A 15,319-nucleotide genomic window follows, 5' to 3' on the forward strand; every position below is an offset into this window, starting at 1 on the left:
AATTCATCACTCATACATACACCTCTAAAGTTTCTTATCTTAAGTTTTTTAACAAGTTGTATTAGGTCTAAATTACTTAAAGGTTTAATTTCTTGTTTTTCTTCACTGTTTTGGAGTTTACGTTTTTTGAAAGCTTACCACCTTGTTTTTCTTCCATTGCTAAGTTATGTCGCTTTTGTTCCTCTAATTCCATTTTATTCTTTTTTGCATCATCTACAGTCTTAGCAATAGCAGCCGCACCTCCAGCAACAGAACCTAGAGCACCTATTAAAGCTAAAATCGTTGGAATAGTAAATATAAAACCACCATAATGAACTTTATTATCATTTGCCTTCATTTCTTTGTTTATTTTCTTAAGTTGTGGTATAGAAAGAGATAGAGACATACATTGTCCTTTATTTAGTTTTGCTTCCTTTTGTTTGAATTGTTTGTTAGTTAAAATGTGATCTATATTTAATTGTTTAAGTTCCTGATTAGGAATCGTAAATGTAAAACTTTTTAACTGCATATTTATTATATAATTAAAAGCTTTTTATGAAAAATTTCCATAAAAAGTACATATAAACCTAAATCTAAAAAATACTTATAAACCTAAATCTAAAAAATACTTATAAACCTAATCTTACTTTTGTTACTTATAAACCTAAACCAAATCTTACTTTTGTATTCATCACTAAAGCAGTTCCAAGAGCAGGTAGTATTTCAGTTATTAAATTAGCATCTTTAGCAAAAACTCTTTCCCAAGCTTTATTTTCTAATTCCTTATCTGCAATATGTCTTGATTCTGTATCTTTATTATCCCTATAGTATATATCATGTTCTTTACAAGCCTCATCTAATTTGTTAATACCTTCATCACCTCTTTCTAACCTTTCTTGAAGTTTTGTACCCGGACCGCAAAATTCATAACCTGGTATATGTAACTCAAATGGAAGTTTATTAATCAAATCATTTACTAATCCTTTTCCATACTTTTCACTATTCCAAAATTTTGGTGGCAGCGTATTCAATATCTTAATCAAATAACCTATACCTTTTGGATCATTAGGTATAAATTGTACAAGTTTAGAATTAATCATATCCATAATACCTACTTTCTCATTATAAAAGTTATCATTTCCAGATTTTTCTTCCCCATCAATAACAATCAAGCGATCAATCAGTTTTCTCACATCATCCATCCATATGTATTCTTTTGATAATTCGTTATATACCTTTATTCCTTCTCCAGATTTTGGTGTCTTTTTTGAAGGTGTTGTTGGTTTTATATATTCATCCCAAATAGGTTTGATAATTTCTTTATATTTTTTACCTTTACTAGATTTTTGTTTTCTTGTACTTGGATCATTATTATGAAATGCAACACTAGAATCAATTACTATTTGTTTATATTTTTCTAGATCATCATCATTATAATTTGTTGGATTATGTTTTGTCAATAATTCCCATAAACCTTCTGTTCCTGTATAATGTCGATTATTAATAACTAAATCATCACCATGAATTTTAACTTCCGCATTTCCTATCATATGTATAATTTTCCCATCTTCATCATATGGTTGTATTCCAAAACTTTTATCATCTCTAGTTGCATAATATCTTGAGGCAATATTACCAAAATGAGTTGCTGCTAAAGATTCTATTCCTTCTACTTTATATTTAATTTGTTTTTTCATGTGTTTTATTTCTTCTGTTATAGGCGTATCACTTTCATTTATAGAACTATCATACATAGGCGGTGTTTCTAATAAGCTTGAATCCACTCTAGCACTTTTATACACAACTGGAACTAACTCTTGAATTAGATTTTTATTTTCTTCTGCTACTTTTGATATATCTTGCCCTAAATCTTTAATTGCATCAATAACAGGCTGATCTTGTTCTTTAAATTTTTCATACTTACTTCGATTACTTTGTTTAATTTCCTTAAATCTTTTAATAAGTTCTTCTTTTAACTTAATATACTTCTTAGCTTTATTAACATCCATGTATTATATAAAGAAAAAAAATAAAAACATAACATAACATAACATAACATAACATAATATATACGTTTACCTGCATTCATATACGTTTAGTTTACACTTTTAGAAATTCTTTAATTTTATTTCTATATTTACCATTATTCACCTTCCTAGTCATATCTATTGTTAAGAAACCATGTTCTTCACTCCAACACTTGCTACATAATAATTGTAATTTTTCAAACGACATATCACATGCAACAAATTCATCATATATATGTTTTAAATTTACATTGTCCTGTCTAAATATACAAAGACAGTTTAAGTTGTCCCTAATTAATTGTTTTGGCACTTTAGAATATGTTTGTCCAAGATAGAAACAGTTCAAACCCTTATGACGCCCTCGAGTAAAATATTCTCTAACTTGATTTTGTTCTTCTAATATGAAATCATCAAATACTACCACAGAATAGTACTCACATTCATCTAATGGAATAATCTCTTCATTGTTTCCTTTTATTATTGCTATTGTGTCTTTAATATTACGTTCAATATCTCGAAAAAGTTGTATTAAGTGTTGGTATTTAGGTTGATTTAAACTTTTAGAATATATATAAACATTTGCATATTTTAACCATTTAGGTGCTAACAAAAAATTATCAATCATCAACGTCGTTTTACCACAACCACTAGGCCCAACTATTAAACATCTTATATCATCAGGTAACAACTCTCCATTCCTCTTACTCTTCGCCGTTTCTTCTGTTAACCTTACTTTAATATCCCAATTATCCATATTAGTTATTTATTATATAATAAATGAAGGTATTTAATTTAAATGGTTATTCATCTGTATTAAACATGTCATTGCATTACCCATTTGAAAACGATTTAGAAGTAGCTGTTGCAGGATTTTACACAACATACTTAACACCAAACATTACAGAAAAGAACAACAAATTAACATTTTGTAATAGTAACTCAAAATTTACAAAACAACTCATAATTCAGCCTGGTCAATATAGTTTACAAGAATTAGAAGAATATATTAAATCAAACCTTCCATATACCAACGATCCTTTTAAAAATATTCAATTTACTGAGGATAGAAGGAAAAATAGAGTAAAAAGATTTAGCCAGCAATGTAATATAACCTTAGATACCATTAATACTGTATTAGGTTTTAGTGAAAAGAACTTGGCTGAAAATACAGAACATGTTGGAGATAAGGTGCCAATGTTTCATCCGTTTGATACTATAAATATTCACTGTGATTTAGCAGAAGGTATGATTTTAAAACACAATGATACAACACACAACGAAACAGACTTAATTGCAACATTTAGAACAAATGCAGAGTTTAGAGAAACAATTATATATGAACCTAATGAAAAGATATTTTTCCAAATACATCACAATAAATTTAATAATTTCAAAGTTTCAATTAAAGATGAGAATGGTGATTTGATTGATTTTGGTGGAGCTCGTATAACTGTTTTACTTGCTGTTAAATAACTCAAATTATTATATAATAAATATGGATATTTTTGGTAATATTAAAAGTAAGGTAAGTGATATTAGTGAAGAGTAGTTAAGGAATTTAGATAATGTTGTTAAGAATGAAGAATTTGAAAAATATAAAAGAGAGACACATCAAAATTTAATGAGTCGTACAAATTTTAAATCTGAACTAAATAAAATTTTTACAACAAATTATAGATCGTGGATTGATTTTACACAAAAAAGATTAGTTAATATAATTAATGGTATTGATCAACAAGATGCTATTACGTTAAACCAGCTCGAGTCAGTGAAAAGCAATATTAACAACCAATTAGAAAGTGATAGAAACAAATTTGAAGATGTATTAAAATCATTACAAGACACACATATAAAGAAAGATGATATTGAGGTTTTAAAAGGTGAATATATGGAAGAATTTAAAAGGACCAATAATAATGTTACTATTCTATTTAAAGCAAAAGTTCCTGTTTCAGAATTTAATCAATATAAGTCAGAAATATCATCCCAATTAAATACACTTACAACAAAACAAGATTTCCAAATGATGAGGAAGGAAACTTTTAATCTAATTATGCAAAAAGAAACTATAAATTTATTATGTCGATTGAGAACTAGAAATGTTCCAAATCCAATCTTCAGAATATTTAATTTATCTAATGATTATGAGTTTCTCTACAATGGAAAAATAATGCATATGGAATTAAGTTTGGATAGATACTTTTTAGATATATTTTTGAACAATACTTTAGTGGTAAATTTGCCATTAAACATTAAAAAGGGTGATAAAATTATGTTTCAAGCACAAAAAAAAATCAGCTATGGAAGAAGGAAAATTATTGGAAGTTATTATGTATATAGAAAGAGAACCTTAATTATTTTCTTTTAATAAATAATGATGTATTGTGTTAAGTGTAAGAAATCAACAGATACAAAAATAGATAACATTAGAATAGAACAGACACAGAATGGAAGATATGTTAAGAAAGGTATATGTGTTGTATGTGGTACTAATAAGTCTCAATTCATTAAAAAGCGCGATTGACTATATGAAGGTGAAGGTATTAGAGAAGATATTATAGAAGAAATTCATAAACCATCTAGAAAAAATTATCCTAGGTTAAGTGTTATTGTTAAAGGTATAGATGATTTATGGCAAGCAGATCTTGTGGAAATGGATAGTGGTGTGTTAAAAGGTGTTTCAAAATTAAATAAAGGGTATAAGTATTTGCTAACGATTATAGATGTGTTTTCAAAATATGCATTTGCTGTTCCTGTTAAAGATAAGAGTGGGAAAAATGTTACAGAAGCATTTGAATCAGTGTTAAAAGTAAGAAAACCTAGTAACTTACAAACTGATCAAGGTAAAGAGTTTTATAATAAAGAATTTGAAGATTTGATGGGGAAAAACAATATCAATCATTACTCAACATATAGTGGTAAAAAAGCTTCTGTTGTTGAAAGATTTAACAAAACACTTAAACAAAATGTGGAAAAAATTTACTGTTCAAGGTAATTATAAATGGTTAAAAATATTGCAAGGTTTGGTTGATGAATATAATAACAAAGTACATAGAACAATTGGCATGAAACCTGTAGAAGTGAAGAAGAAAAATGAGCATGTGATATTGAAAAAAGTATATAAGAGAGAATATAAGTCTGTTAAGTTAAAGTATAAGATTGGTGATTATGTTCGTATAAGTAAAATTAAAAGTTTGTTTGAGAAAGGTTATACACCAAATTGGTCAACAGAAGTGTTTGTTAATAATGAGGTTATACCATCTAATCCACCAACATATAAAATTAAAGATTTAAACAATGAAGAAGTTAGAGGAAGATTTTATGAACCAGAATTATTGAAAACTAAATATAAGGATGAGTATTTGGTTGAAAAAATATTGAGAAAGAAAGGTAATAAAGTGTTTGTTAATTGGTTAGGGTTTGATGATTCACATAATAGTTGGATAGATAAAAGTAATGTAAGATTATAAATGTTATATTTTATGATTATTTCATAAAAGGTATAAATAATTTATTAAATGGTTAGGGTTTAATAATTGCATAATAATTAAATAAATAAAAGTAATATAATATTATAAATGTTATATTTTATGATTATTTCATAAAAGGTATAAATAGTTTATTAAATGGTTAGGGTTTAATAATTGCATAATAATTAAATAAATAAAAGTAATATAATATTATAAATGTTATCTTTTATGATTATTTCATAAAAGGTATAAATTGTTTATTAAATGGTTAGGGTTTAATAATTTGCATAATAATTAAATAAATAAAAGTAATATAATATTATAAATGTTATCTTTTATGATTATTTCATTAAAGGTATAAATTGTTTATTAAATGGTTAGGGTTTAATAATTTGCATAATAATTAAATAAATAAAAGTAATATAATATTATAAATGTTATCTTTTATGATTATTTCATTAAAGGTATAAATTGTTTATTAAATGGTTAGGGTTTGTTAAATGGTTAGGATTTAATAATTTGTATAATAATTAAATAAATAAAAGTAATATAATATTATAAATATTATTTCATAAAAGGTATGAATTGTTTATTAAATGGTTAGTGTATATTAAATGGTTATGGTTTAATAATTTGCATAATAAGTAATATAATATAAATAAATTTTATCTTTTATGGTTATTTCATAAAAGGTAATAAAGTGTTTATTAAATGGTTAGGATTTAATAAATTGTATAATAATTAAATAAATAAAAGTAATATAATATTATAAATGTTATTTCATAAAAGGTAATAAAGTGTTTATTAAATAATTAGGGTTTATTAAATGGTTAGGATTTAATAATTTGTATAATAATTAAATAAATAAAAGTAATATAATATTATAAATGTTATCTTTTATAGTTATTTAATTAAAGGTAAATAGGATAAGAAGGTAAATGATAATTATGATGATGAGTGAGTTTATGAAAATGATTCAGTTTTTATCATATTAATAATGACTTTGATGAGGTAATCCCATAAAAGCCCTATACTAACACAACACGCTAATATATGTAGACAATTGCAGGAGTGTACAAGTATTAGCAGTTGTGTTAGGAAAAATAAGTATGCTAATGTTGGTATATATAACATGAGAAAAATATTATGAAAATGAACTTAAAAAATTGGTAAATATATAAATAAACGATACAGTATTTTTTCATATAAGATGAGTATAAATAATGTTAATTTTACTGGTGAGGAGATGAAGGAGATGTCGATTACAAAACTAAAACTAATATGTAAAGTCAAGAAAATCCGTAACTATAGATCTTTAAATAAGAGTGAATTAATCAAAAAAATCGAACAATATCAAAATGAACCAGATGAATTGAAAGTTATATACACAATGAAAATTGATGAACTAAAAAAACATTGTAAAAGGAAAGGAATAAAAGGTTATTCTAAATTAAGAAAGGCTGGACTTATTGACCGTATTAAAAAATATGAAGATGAACAAAACAGATCACAAATTAGAAACATTTCCATTTAAACAAGATGTTTTTGAAGAATCGAAACCACAACGAATACCAATTAAAGTAGAAACAAAGGAAACAGCAATACAGAAACGATTACGAACTATCACAATTGAAAACATAGGAGGATATAAAGATCCAGTGAAGTTTTTAAATATAAGTGGGAAAGTAGTTATTAACAAAATCAAGGAAGAATTAAAGCACCATCCATTAAAAGTCAACCTTGTATTCATTTGTGATTATATTAAAGATAAAGAAGTACAAGAACGCAATTTTAAAACTATGAATGAAAGAATATTACAATCAACTGACTTAGATGAATATATAACCTATGCTAAACAAAAACTATGTAGAGAGATGGAGGAATTTCAAGGTAGAGGATCAGGATGGACATTACATCAAATTAAACATTTAGAAATCAGACTAAATAAATATGTACCATTACGAGCTTCTTCATATATTGACCTTCCTAAATCAATTAAAGATAAGAAAGCAGTAATCAATATTAAAAATCAAGATAATAAATGTTTCTTATATTCAATTGGAAGTTATTTAAAACCTATTGATAGATGTTCTCAATATCAACGACCTTCACACTATACAGAAATTGTGAATGAGTTACAAGATAAATATTGTAATGGTATTGAATTTCCTGTACAATTAAAAGATATAGTAAAGTTTGAAAAGAGAAGTAACATATCCATTAACGTGTATAGTTATGATGATGAACATAATATATACCCACTTCAAATCACAAAAAATAAGCAGGACAAGCACGTTAATTTATTATATGTAAAAGATGAAAATAATAGTCATTTTGTTGGATAAAGGATTTATCGAGATTAATAAGAAGTCAAGTAACAAAACATAAGGAAAAATTGTACTTTTGTGATAGATGCTTGGTAAGACATTTTAGAAATGAGGAGCAATTACAACAACATGAACTATATTGTAAGGAGCATGAATCTGTTAGAATAGAACTTCCAAAACCATATGATAATCAAATACAGTTCCAAAATTATAATAGATCATTTAGAGTACCATTTACGATATATGCCGATTTTGAATGTTTGTTATGTAAAGTGGAAATAGACCATAATTGTTCTAAAACTGTGAAGTATCAAAAGCATTTACCAATGAGTTTCTGTTATTATATTAAATACTCAAATGGTGTGTATAAAAGTCCTGTTAGTTATATTGGTTTAGATGCTGCAAAGGTGTTTGTGGAGAAGTTAAAACAAGAAGCAATAGAAATAAAGAAAATATATAACAAAAGAGTTGAAATGAATGGTCTAACTAAAGATGAGAACGAGATATATAATAATTCCAATAGTTGTCATATATGTGAGAGAAACTTGAATGATTTACCTCCAGCAATTGAAAAACAAATAAATATGTTAAATAAGAAAATACAATTCGCTAAAGATAATGATAGCATGGTTGAAAAGTTAGAAGAATGGAAACATGAATTAGGAAAATGTTTAAAGGATATAAATAAAAATAAAGCAAAAGTAAGAGATCATGATCATTTAACTGGGAAGTTTAGAGGTGCAGCTCACAGTTATTGTAACTTAAGCTATCGAAATCCTAATTTTATTCCAGTATTTATTCACAACTTAAGTGGTTATGATACTCACCTGTTTGTTAAAGAACTTGCTTATGATAAGAATGAAATAAAACTAATTGCAAATAATGAGGAAAAATATATAACATACTCAAAATATGTGAAGGTTGATAAAAAGAATGGAATTAATTTACGATTTCTAGATTCATTTAGGTTTATGCCAAGGAGTTTAGCAGAACTAGCAAATAACCTTACAAAAGAACAATATAGAGAAACGTCAAAGTACTTCCCTAATGATTTGTTAGATTTAGTAATTAAAAAAGGTGTGTACCCATATGATTATATTGACTCAATTGAAAGATTAGAAGAAACAAAACTACCTTCAAAAGAAATGTTCTTTAATAAACTTACTAACACCCACATCAGTGATGAAGATTATGAGCATGCGAAAAATGTTTGGAAGTTATTCAATATTAAAAATCTAGGTGAATATACAGAACTTTATAACAAAACAGATGTATTAATATTAGCTGATGTATTTGAAAGTTTTAGAGATGTGTGTTTAAAAGCATATGGTTTAGATCCTGCTTGGTATTTCACTGCTCCTGGTTTATCGTGGGATTCAATGTTAAAGATGACTAAGATCAAACTAGAAATGTTAACTGACTATGACAAAATATTAATGATAGGAAAAGGTATAAGAGGTGGAATTTCACAATGTAGTAAGAGATATGTAAAAGCAAATAATAAGTATATGAAAAATTATAACAAAGACGAACCTTTAAAGTATTTAGCTTATCTAGATGCAAATAATTTATATGGATGGGCTATGAGTCAGTACATGCCTTACAAAGACTTTAAATGGGTTCAACCTTACATAAACATAATGAATATTCCAGATGATTCAGAAACTGGCTACATATTAGAAGTTGATTTAGAATATCCAGAATACTTACATGATAAACATACAGATCTACCATTAGCTCCAGAAAATATTTGTCCACCAGGATCGAAATATTCAAAATTATTAACAACGCTTTACAATAAAGAAAGATATGTTATTCACTACAGAAACTTAAAATTGTATATGTCACTTGGGATGATATTAAAGAAAATTCATAGAGTATTAGAGTTCAAGCAATCAAATTGGTTAAAGGAATATATTGATCTAAATACAAATATGAGAACAAAAGCTAAGAATGATTTCGAGAAAGATTTTTACAAGTTAATGAACAATAGCGTATTTGGTAAAACAATGGAAAACATTAGAAAGAGACCATCTATTACCTTAGAATGTGATCCAATGAGGGTGGAAAAGTTAATAGCGAAACCGAACTTTGATTACAGAACAATATTTACTGAAGATTTGTGTGCGATACATATGAAAAAAGAAAAATTGACCTTCAACAAACCTATATATGTTGGTATGAGTGTGCTAGATTTGTCAAAACTATTAATGTATGACTTCCATTACAATATTATGAAACCTAAATATGATATTGATATAGGCTTATGTTATATGGATACTGATAGTTTTATATATGAAATTAATACAGATGATTTCTACAAAGACTTAAAAGAAATGGTTGATTTATTTGATACAAGTGAATATGGAAAGGATAATCAATATGGAATACCATTAGTAAACAAAAAAGTATTAGGAAAGATGAAGGATGAAAACAATGGTAAAATAATGACAGAATTTATTGGGTTAAGATCAAAGATGTATGCCTTTAAAGTTGAAAATAAAGAGAAGAAAAAAGCAAAAGGAATAGCAAAATGTGTAGTATCAAAAGAGTTACAATTTGATGATTATAAGCAAACCCTATTCAATGATGTGAAAACATACAAAAATATAAATCTAATTTGAAGTTGTAAGCATGATGTATATACCATAGCTGTAAATAAGTTAGCATTAGATTCAAATGATGATAAAAGATATATACTAGAGGGTGGTATAAGTACATTAGCTTGGGGGCATTATAAGATATAGTTAAAATGTATTTATGTGTAGTTTAGTTTTAGGTCATATTTAATTAACTTTTATGTATAGTTTAGTTTTAGGTCATATTTAATTAACTTTTATGTATAGTTTAGTTTTAGGTCATATTTAATTAACTTTTATGTATAGTTTAGTTTTAGGTCATATTTAATTAACTTTTGTGTATAGTTTATTTTTAGGTCATATTTAATTAACTTTTATGTATAGTTTAGTTTATTTTTAGGTCATATTTAATTAACTTTTATGTATAGTTTAGTTTATTTTTAGGTCATATTTAATTAACTGTTATGTATAGTTTAGTTTTAGGTCATATTTAATTAACTTTTATGTATAGTTTATTTTTAGGTAAAATTTATATTTTTAAGTCATAAAAGTTGTTTTCGTAATTTTATCCTTAGACATATTCAACCAGTAATGCATGAAAATAATTGTTTTGTAGTCTAGTATTTATGTCCTGTTTACATTTCCTTAATACATTCTTACATAGTGAAGATTTTTGATTTTTTTAAATTTTATCCTTAGACATAGACAACCAGTAACGCGTTAGAAAAAAATATAAGAAAATAGAAACCATTTACCGTTTGAATTTTGAAAATCGGTTAATATTTGACGATTTTATAGCAAGTTCAAAATTTCGGGAATTTTTTACGGGTTTATTTTTGAGTTTTCGGGAAAATGTTATTCTTTAAAAAAGTCATAAAATTTTATTTGACTTATGGTAGTATTTTTGTTTTTTCGATTTGTTGAAATTTTGTGGAGATATTGAAAAAGGGAAAATTATCCTTTGGGTTATGCAACCATTTATGCATTTTAAAAAATTCGTTATGTTATTAGTATTCATTTGTCGTTTGAATTTTTGAAATCGGTTAATTAGGAACGAAGGTATTAAATAATAACGTTATTTGGGGGTGGGACTCCCCAGTGTTGCCAACTCATTTTTAACAATTATCATATTTATAAGTAATGGGGTGATTTCATCCCGATATGTTTTAAAGCGATATCTTGAAAAATTAAAATCTTGGAAGTTCCGAAAAAATATATGGAGTTGGAAACACTGCATGGTAAAACATTAGTTTCGTTGGCGGGTTTATTTAAACAGTTTCTCGTTCATGGAAACAGGGAAAGTTGTTCATGGAAACAGGGCTAAGTAACAGGGAAAGTTTTTTAATTTACATAGTTGAAGTTGTCCGTTCAAAAATTTTCATGAGCGACGATTGTGAATCAAGAAATCGAAGACAGACACTCCGGCAAAGGTTTCATCTGGGTTAATGCTGGCGGAGTTAATGCTGGCGGAGTTGCTTCTAAAAAGAAAGAAAATATGTTGCTGGTGCTCCGGTTGACTGAAGAGAATGTGAGTGTGGATGAGTGTATGATGATGTAAGCAAGTGTGTGTGTGTGTGTGTGTGTGCACAAACCTTCTGTGCTGTGTTGGGTTGTATAAATACAGGCGGCAAAATGCTAAATTCGTTATTTTTTATTCGATTTTGATAATTCAAACGGCATTTAAAAGAGTATGTATCAGAGTTTAAAATGCAATTGTTCGTTATTGTTAAATGTTGTCAGATTTAATATTTTTTTGTTTTGTAATTAGATTTAGTGATTTTTTGTAACCAGATTTAATTATTTTTGAAGTCAAAACCGGTTATAACCAGATTTTTGTAACCAGATTTAGTGATTTTTGAAGTCAAAACCGGTTATAACCAGATTTTTGTAACTAGATTTAGTGATTTTTTGTTTTTGTAACTAGATTTAATGATTTTTTGTAACCAGATTTAGTGATTTTTTGTAACTAGATTTAGTGATAGAATGCATTAGAAGTTATTATGAGTAAGATAGAAGTTATTTGAGATGTGATAGAAGTTATTTGGGATAGGGAGTGCGCTGCAAATTATTAGGGGGTAGATTAGAAGTTATTAGAGATGATAGGGTGACATATAGTTAAAATGGGCTAATAATGAATTTGTCTGCAGAATCCCCATTATCTATCTACTCACAAAATATTATAATTTGTGTGGAATAATTTAGTTCCATTATCTAAACCATTTCCATCCAATTTGGACATGTTGGCGTGGGAGACCCGGGTTCGATTCCCAGCGGGAACTAATGTGGTTCGGATTCCACGTTAATCAGTAGGTCCACGTCTTATATAGCCTCGCTGCTGAACGGGACGTTAAACTCAAAATCAACTCAACCAATTTGGAAATGATCCGCACAGGAGCACTAGAGCAATCGATTGTAGTAGATGTGGTAGCAACCTGTGCATTTGGTCATTCCTTACACAGAAGATACACCATATTATTTTTCAATCGGTAAATAATTTAACGTAAATTATTAATTATATGTAAACTTTGTTATATTTAAATGACTGGAGCGATATAATTTTACGATGATGTTTTAGAAACTGGTCGTTTAGGGGGTCCAGGAAATCATTTGGGGGGACTGGCCCCGACGCCCTCCTCCCCATGGCTACACCCCTGTGGTATTACGATTAACTTTAATTTTTAACGGATTAGGAAGAAACACGTGTAAGCAAAAGCAACCTAGATGAATACAGCAGTGATGAAGAGCCTGATGAGTCATCTCCACAGGTAATTAAAATAAAATATTATTGCAACTAGTTTTATTTTCACACTTATTCCTGTGTAGTGACATGTAGAATTAAGAGACCTCGATGGTCACTACTAGTTGGTAGCAATCATATTGTCTTACCATTCGACTCTTCACGGTCTCCGTCCTCCACATTTCTCAAACAACTTCTAGTAAGTTGAACAGCATGTTGGTTCGTGTGTGGGCAAAAAATTCTTCCAACATACATGATGAGACAAATCTTTCATACATGTTGGTCATGCAAGTGTGTACATGTATGGGCCGCTTATTGCTGAATAAATAAATGCCGCTGTTATTCCCTTTCTATATGTGAAATTTGTATATTTTAAAGTTTCATATTAGTAGCAAACTTGACTTCATTCAATCTCCCATTGTTAAAAGGGACATAATGTTTGGAAAGTAAAAATAATTTAAATATTAAAATGTCACACACCTCGCTTTGCATAATACACAATATTTTGAAGTTAGAAAGGTTAGGCATCGTCCTTGAATACAGAATAGCAAAAGAGTCACTGAATCGATGACAAAGCCGATCATCAATATATCACAACATTATCAGAAGATCCATTATGGGCTGATTTATTTTGTTTTAATGGCTCTCGCGATCATTCGTGGTACTCAGGAGAGAGTAGAGACCTGCACGGGCCGAATGTTTCGGTCCGAGCCCAATCCAGCCCGAATGTACGTAGGCCCGGCTCGACCCAGCCCGGGCCCGAAACGTTTTGGAGATTTTCGGCCCAAGCCCGGCCCGGCCCGATAAGTTTTTTTTTCAAATTCTTGGCCCAAGCCCGGCCCGGGCCCGATAAATTTTAAAGGTTTCATTTTGTAACATTTTTCACGGGCACACTTCTTCAACGTTTGCCTTTATTCTAATTATCGTTTAACGAATGTCAATAATTATTAAAGAATTGCAATTAATCGGCCCCAGCCCGGCCCGACCTGAAAAGAAATCAGTGTCCCAGCCCGGCCCAAAGAAATAATAGAGTCGGCCCGTCCAAGCCCGGCCCGCGGACCGGGCCGGGCCTCGCGCCATTCCAGGCCCGTGCAGGTCTCTAGGAGAGAGAGAGGTAGCCATTACTGCAGCATAGCGTCCCGCAGAACTAACCTGTTTACAGCATGTATAAATTTGGAGTCCTTTGTTATGGCCTCTGATTGGGGTTTAACCATCCTTCACTGTGGCCAACTTGCTGATTGGGAAGCCCCAGAAATATCCTCTTGCGGGGCACTGAAGAGACTTGTTACGGCGCTGAGTATGTTATATATAATGTTCCAAATGGGTCGCATTCCGGTATTATATACGTCGACACTTCTTTTCATTGATGCTCATATCGGCACCATCCTTACTGAGATTGTGCATGTAAAATTTTTAATTGGATGGCACACTTGAAAATTCATATACAAAATCTAAAGGCTATCGGCGCTGGCGTTTGGGATTTCTCGTTTCGAGCACTGTTTATATAGGGAACTGTTTCGAAAACTAAGATTTTGGTAATCTTAAAGAATTTAAAAGAAATGAAATACGGTACCTCCAAATTTGACCATCCTTATAGGTATTTTTGTGACGCAGACACGACCATAATCGCTAATAGTTGTTACGTTTTGAAACCATTTTATTATTTCAAAACCGAAATTCAATTTCGAGTTTGATAACATATTTGATTTCAGAAACCTAAAATCGGTTTCGGATTTTGACACCGAAAAGTTGAATTCAGTTTTAGGAGCCGAAAAACTGCTTTCATTTTTCAAAATCGAAGTTGAAAATCGATTTTAGATATTGGATTTAAAAAACAAAGGTGTCATGAAATGTGAACAGTACTAATCGAGATAGTGTTGAACAACGTTCTTGAAACAGGAATTTTCATTGAACATGGCTATGAACCTTGTTCAACGGTTGAACTTCATTGGTCCACATGGCGGAATCGAGATGGAAGATTATAGTCATATTGGGTGAGGTCTAAATTAACCGCATGTGTAGTAATAATTCAGTCAATTATATGACTCCACGGACAAGGGATTTACCAAATTTCACCGCCAAAGTCAAGCAATTTTCCCGATGGAAATTACTATATCGTTACGAGGGGGTATTTGAAGTAAATAAGGTAGAGTGGGTGAAGGTTACATCTGTATTTTCCCAGGAAAACATCATGACTCCG

This window comes from Thermobia domestica, chromosome 8 (genome assembly GCF_964235325.1).
Source record: "Thermobia domestica chromosome 8, izTheDome1.hap1.1, whole genome shotgun sequence".
Classification (NCBI taxonomy): domain Eukaryota; kingdom Metazoa; phylum Arthropoda; class Insecta; order Zygentoma; family Lepismatidae; genus Thermobia; species Thermobia domestica.